This window comes from Taeniopygia guttata, chromosome 5 (assembly GCF_048771995.1).
Source record: "Taeniopygia guttata chromosome 5, bTaeGut7.mat, whole genome shotgun sequence".
NCBI classification, from domain to species: domain Eukaryota; kingdom Metazoa; phylum Chordata; class Aves; order Passeriformes; family Estrildidae; genus Taeniopygia; species Taeniopygia guttata.
Genome location: NC_133030.1, coordinates 13,168,328 through 13,175,196, shown reverse-complemented (window position 1 = coordinate 13,175,196; position 6,869 = coordinate 13,168,328).

The following is a 6,869-nucleotide window of genomic DNA, read 5'->3' as shown; positions in this document are numbered from 1 at the left end:
GGATCAGGAGGCCATTTGCCTGTTAAAACTAATTTGTTTGCAGGGCTGCCAGCAATCTAAACTGACATTTCACTAACCCCACCACTTGTGTTTAAGGGACAGCTCAGCATCTGAGGAGCTAAAATTTTAGCTGAACAGCATTTAAATACAGTTGCTTAAATGAGGGGGAAAGTGCTTTTAAGAGGCCAAAAATCTCTTTAGGAGTTGTTCTAGCTTAATCCATAGGAGTAGGCAAACATTTGTGTTACTCTAGCAATACCTAAAATATTCACTTTTCTAGGAGTGAAAAGAGAATTTTTAAAAACAGATGTTACCCTTTCCAACAGTGTTATGTACTATGTAAAATCACAAATATTTTTTCTGAATAGATATTGTAGCTAACAGTTTGTGAAAAAAAAAGGTGGAAACTAGAAAAAGATGTAACAACATTGCTTCCCAGACTGAAGACAGTAGCGAAACATTCGCTTTAAGGCAATTAACAAATTATTAGTGCATCCCAGTGGTTTCAATATCTGACGTTCTTTAATGTGACATAAGAGTAAGGAAACTCCCTAAAGTAGCACTGTGATTGGTATTCTACAATACACATTTGTTCCTCAGCTTGGAAGCCTGCAATTTTGTCACAAATATGCTCTTGAAAAGCATTGCAGAATTGGATAAGCTAGAGGAAAATACTGTATCATACAAAATTCAACAGTTTGCCATTTTAGCCAATAAAATTTCAGCTAATATAAGCAACTAGATTGCAAAAAGGAACTGGAATTGATTCAAGTAATGATGACAGGCTAGGACATATTAAAACAAGAAAAAAATTCCTTAATAAAACCCACTGATTTGGAGAAGCCTCTGCTTTCTATAAATCTGTCTACACACTCATACAACATCTTTGGGAAAAAAAGGCTTTAAAACAGAGAGTGGTACTCACTTGTAAATTCTTCCTGTTGCTATCTACCTCAGCTCTCCTGTAAAGGTTTTGGAAAGAAATAAAATTATTTTATTGATTAAGAAATACGATAAAACCATACTTTAAAAAAACCATAAATCAACAATACTCTGCTTCAACAGCACCTACATTGAAATTGCCATGCTGGTCAATCTTGTCTTACAGAAGAAACAGACAAAATACTTATAGAACTGGGTTTTCTTAAATTATTGCCTATTTTTATTAAAGTTTAGGAGCAGCCATTCAAAAACCTATTTACTGATTTCGGAAACAGAAATGCTTAAACATTTTTTTTATGGTCTTAAATCATATAAAATAACTGTTTCAGCTCCGGGCATGCTCTGCATACAGCCTCACAAATTGCTATAAATGTGGTTTGGAGACAAACTGAATCTGATTGCAGCTTGTTACAGATGATCCAACAATGTAGAAACAGTACCATGGCCATATTAAATGTATCTAACTTCAAACTCGGCTCTCTGAGGCAGGGACTGACCCAATGACCCCCAGAGACCCTTTCATTGTAAACTATGCTGTGAGTCTATGAATGGAAACTGAAAACACATGGCAACACTTTTTTTTTTTTTTAATGTCAATGTTTTATTATTCTATTTATAACTCAATAGTGCCCTCTGCTGATGTTTTTCTGCTTGGTTATTTGCATGGAAAAATTGTGAGGGTATGTTATGGGAATATGTTAACGCTTGTCCTGCAAATGAAGGAAGGAAAATTGCACAATGTTCTTGCTTCATATTCAGTCAGCACAGGGCAGATAATGTAAATTATCAACACCTTTACCAGATCAGTTTGGAAAGATTGTTTGGGTATTTAAAGTCAAATCGGGTCTCTTCACCCTCTGCCATTAAAATTTAGGATATTTCACAGCAGCCTTCAGAGCTACAGAACAATCCTACCCAGAACACAGAAAAACCTCCAAAAATAACTATCAGTCTCCCTTGCTAAAACAACAGGAGATGCATGCAGGTAACTTGAAAGAGAAGATAAAAAGTGTCATGATAGAGAAGCCTCTCAAATCTGGAATATCAGAATTAGCAACTATTCATCTTCACCTGTGTGAGATGTAGTTTTACATACACAAAACTATGCAAATGTTAGAGAAAAAAGCTTATTATAATCTCTAGTAAAGAAAGGATTTTGTTGTAATTTATTGTCTTTACCCTTGGCTGAGTCTACTTAGGAAGGCACCATCAAAGCTGCTTTTAAGACAATTTAAATGGATGTATGTTCAAAACAAACATTACAACACACAACAGATTCTCCAAACACTTGTCAGTATTATGACTTGGTGTTTTAGAATTTTCTCAGTTGTGTGAGAATTAAATTTTATTAAAACTGCTATAAAGGTTTGCAAAATAAAGTCAAAGCTCTCTCTTCAAAATATTCAGTCTACTTAAATTTAATTTCTAGGCAAAATTATTGGTTTTTTCCAATTTTACATTCATTTCTAAGTTTTTAAGTGCTTGCTCTTATTTTTAACATATAATTTCTAAACATGTTTTTTTCTTTTGCATTTCTACAGTCTCAATGGCCAGTAAGAGTTCCTACCAAACCGACTGTATTCACTAGTTAATCAGTAATAATTGCCTATCAGCAATCACTATGACTGAACCATTCTAAGGGCAAGTATACAAGTATTTTCATAATAGAGGTAAGATAGTAAAAAAAATATTTGCAGAAGTGAGATGGCCATTCACACATACATGAACTCAAAGGATTTTAGGTATCCTTCATAGAGTCTAAATGCCTTTCATAAACATTTGTTTACATAGAAGTGATCTGTTTACATGCCCATGGAAAATAAAAATTACACTAAAGAAAGGTAAACGCCCATATTTTTCTGTGTACTACTGAATGGGACAGAACAGCAAGGGAAATTCAGGCTAAACTTTCTGAAAAAATCCAACAACAAAGTCAACCAATGAAAATGATCACCACAAGGGTTGGAAAGGTTTCCATCACTACAGTTTCAGACAGATTATTATCAGCATTGCATTCCTTAGGTACAGCTAAATTAAGAAAGAAACCTGCTTTAAGATTATATTAGAAAACATAATGACCCTTGGCCCTGTTAAAAAAATCACTTAATATTAGAAGCATATCTGAGTAAAACCATGAGAATGTGATTTGTTGCTTGTGTTACATTTGATTAACACAAAGGATTTAAGCCTAAACCATAATCAGTTAGTTATTAGCTAGTTAAAGGTGTTTCTCTAAGAAGTTTTGTGTTTCCAGCACATTATAAATTACCATACATGCGCCCTGAAATTCTAAAATTATCTGCAAAGGTGCCAATGGGAGTCCAGTGAGATAACAAGGAGTCACTTGTGAAAGCTGCACCTTCCTTCATTTGAATGGTCTGATCTGTATTCATGTAGTCACTTGACTGATATAAATAAACTTTTACTCATACTTGCAGAGACAACACAGTCCTGAGAGTTTCTTTACTGGCTTCTGAATCAACAGAATTCTTGACTGAGTGCCAGCAGTAGCTCTCCTAGTGGTACCATGCAAGCCAGAAGAAACACCACTTGACTTTCCATTGCAGGCTGAGCTTGCAGCTAGAATTGGTTTTATTTATAAACATATTGCAGCATGGGTGGCAACTCCAGCAGCAAGGACCGCAAGGCACCAACAGTACCTGACTGCTCGGGCAAATGAAAGCAGCTCAGAACTCCAGAACATCCACAAGCATCTTACTGAGATAACAATTTAATTCCTTACGCTATTTCATCTTACTCATCTTGAGAATGGTAAAGACTGTTCTATTAAGTGCAAACCCCAAAATTTCCAAGCAGTTCACCATGCAGCATCTCTAGCACAGTAGCTTACTACTGCTTTGCCTAGGTTCCATCAACAGCACAGGTTGGAAATACTAAATCCAATACCTCCCAGCATAACCACCGATGTGCCAGGGAATACCAATTCTAAAAGATGCTGTGAGAAGGAATCCCTAAAAACTTACAACTGTACTTTTTTTTCTCTCAAAGTGCAGTTATCTGCTTCTGGGTACCTGCATTTCACAGGCACTCAGTTAAATTACTATTAAATGAATACTTCTTGCTGCTCCCACGCCACCATTATCCCCTTGCCATGTGGCTTTAGAAGTTGAGCAAGAATATCAACACAGTGCAATGCATGGAAAATAGGTCCCAAATGACCTAGTGAACCATTCCTCAGAGTGCCTCCTTGCATCTTAAAATAACTTTTGCTTCTGGCTGATAACATTTACTGGTTCTCTTCCAGCCTGAGGCCTTAATTCAAGAAGATAGCCAGCCTTCCACTTAGTCCAGAATAAATGGCTCTACTTGCATGGATCAAGTTCATTGTAAACTTACGTGTTGATAGGAGCTATGAAAACAAGCTTCGAGCATGGCATCCATCCACATCACTTCTCAATCACCAAACAAAATGTCCCTGGCCTTCCAAGAAGAACATGCATACAAACACATCAAGTGCTAGGGAGGAAAACAGGACAGACATTTCTCAAATTAATTAATGACTGGATACAAAATGTGCTATTATACTGGAGCTTTAAAGTAATCTGACTGTTTTCATTCCCCATGTAAGATGATAAAGAATAGTTTTGCATTATTAGCAAAATGTGTGTTAAGATATAACATAGAATCATTGGTATAAAAGCCAAGTTTGAAAAGTGCACTTTATCTTCCTGGGATGAAATAAATACGAGATAATGTTCCTACTTTACAACTAGTAATTGGATCCAGTAGAATAATAATTTCCATCTTGAGTGGGAAAAAATTAGAATTATTACTTTTCTCTCCCATATATTTATTGTCCTTTCCCTTGGAGCAGAAGTTATTAGTGTGCCCAAGAAAAATGAATTACTTATATCTGAAAAGTAAGAGATGTTAATGAAACACTGGGGAGAAGCAAAACTGAACAGATCATTCAGAGATCATCTGTCAGGACAGGACTCTGCCCACAAAAAGTAAGGATGTTTAAACCTTGTCACTTGAAATGTTTAAACAAAAGTAGAAGTTGTTCTGCAAGAGAAAAAAATAAAGGAGACATAGAAGAAAAGTAAATTGTCAGAGAAAGGATTTCGGATGTTAGATACATGAAAATCAGTTGTTTTTCTCTATTTAATTCCTACATATAGAAGTCAGTATAGAGTTTATATTATAAATCACATTAATGAAAAGGATGTTAGAACAAGCAGTCACCTCCAGGAAACAGAGAAAGATTTGTTGATATATTCCCAGAAGCTTTCTTCATCTTCAGGCTGATTCTCAGGCTTCATCCTTCCTGAGAATTTCAGCACAAGTGTTACCTGTTATTTTTAGAACTGACTTCTGAACTCAAGTCCTTGCTTCTGTAATGTTTTCCCTTCCCTAAGCTTTCTGTTAAAAACTTGGGTTTTAGAGAGCACGCACAGAACTCAGAATGCAAAGAATTGTTTTAAAAGCAATATAACACAAAGAGGATACATTTTAAATAAGATTAAGTTCCTCCATTACTTTGTAACTTTTTCCAAAGTACATTATACTAACAGAAGACATAGATTTCTATATTTATTATGTAGTCTTTTCTTTCCATTTTCAGTACACAAGTAACAGTATATTGACTAGGGAAATTATTTTATTCTAAGCGTTTTATTATAAACAAGTGTCATTATCAAATGCCAACACTTAACGGCCAAGTACCTGTCAAAAAAACTCCAAATATTTCACATATACTAATTTAATCAAAAAGACTAGAGGATGATGGAGATGCTAGATCTCACTTGTTCTTGGGTTTGCCATTAATATTTCCATTGAAACATTAATATGATTTAATGTGTTAGAAATGTACTGTTCATTTCAAAGGATGTGGTATCAGAACTCAGAAGTCCTCTTGGAAGTAAGTTTTGGCAAGGAATAATCAGTGTAGTCTGCACCTCAAACTTTTCTCTTTTTCAGTTTTCCTCTGAACAATTGAAAGCTTTTGTAAACTAAGTATTTCTAAAAGAGAGAGGATACAGAATGACAAAATTTCTGAAGTTCATCATGAGTAAATTCATAAAAAATTAATCTCTCTCTCTAGGTGTAACTCTCTTTAAAGTCTGAAAGACACCAATTTTTCCTAGCAAACATTCTGTACCAAAAATCAGTGCTACCTGCATTCTTTACATTTCAGCACTGCAATGTCATCTGATACTCTACAGCCTTCTGTGTAATCCTCACTTGTCCTATTAATTGCTGACATGCATTTTAAACCTGTAATGCTGATGGATAATCCCTAAAAACAGCCTTCACCAGGAAGAGAAAGGAGCAGGGGGATAACACTTTGCCCAGTAACTCTTTGCTTATCATTCAAATAAAATTCATCATTTAACAACTCAGTGTTTATCAACCACATCTTCCTAAAAAAAGTAACACATTGGAAAGCATTAGGCCAAAGCCAAAAAGGTGACCCCAATAGGAAAATGCAAATCTAAAAGCAGAGAGAATCTCAAACTCCAGAGGGTGCATCCAGATTCTCTGTAACCAGAACACAGGATAGTGATTGTGAATAGGAATCATCCCTGTGCTTGCCAGAAGGTGGCAATAACGACGCTGTACTTGCACGGACAGCTTTAGATTTAGAAAGCTGGGGAGGATTCAAGCATTAAAAAAAATTTAAAAATAACTTTGTAGAATTGCACTTGTACTGCTAACTTCTTATGGCACTCTTCATTTTCTACTAGCCCCACAGGGGACAGAAGAAAAGTCTCCTGCATCCTGCAGCTGCCTCTCTCGAGTTTTCTAAGAGAAACTCCATGAAGCACAGCAAAGCCAAGACTGGACTGCTTCTCTGATTCTTTTTTAAAAAATCACACTTTTATACCTACTAAATGCACTACAGAGGTGGTGGATGGCTATCTGTGCAAAACCTAACAAAAACTGAACAAACAATTCCATAGATT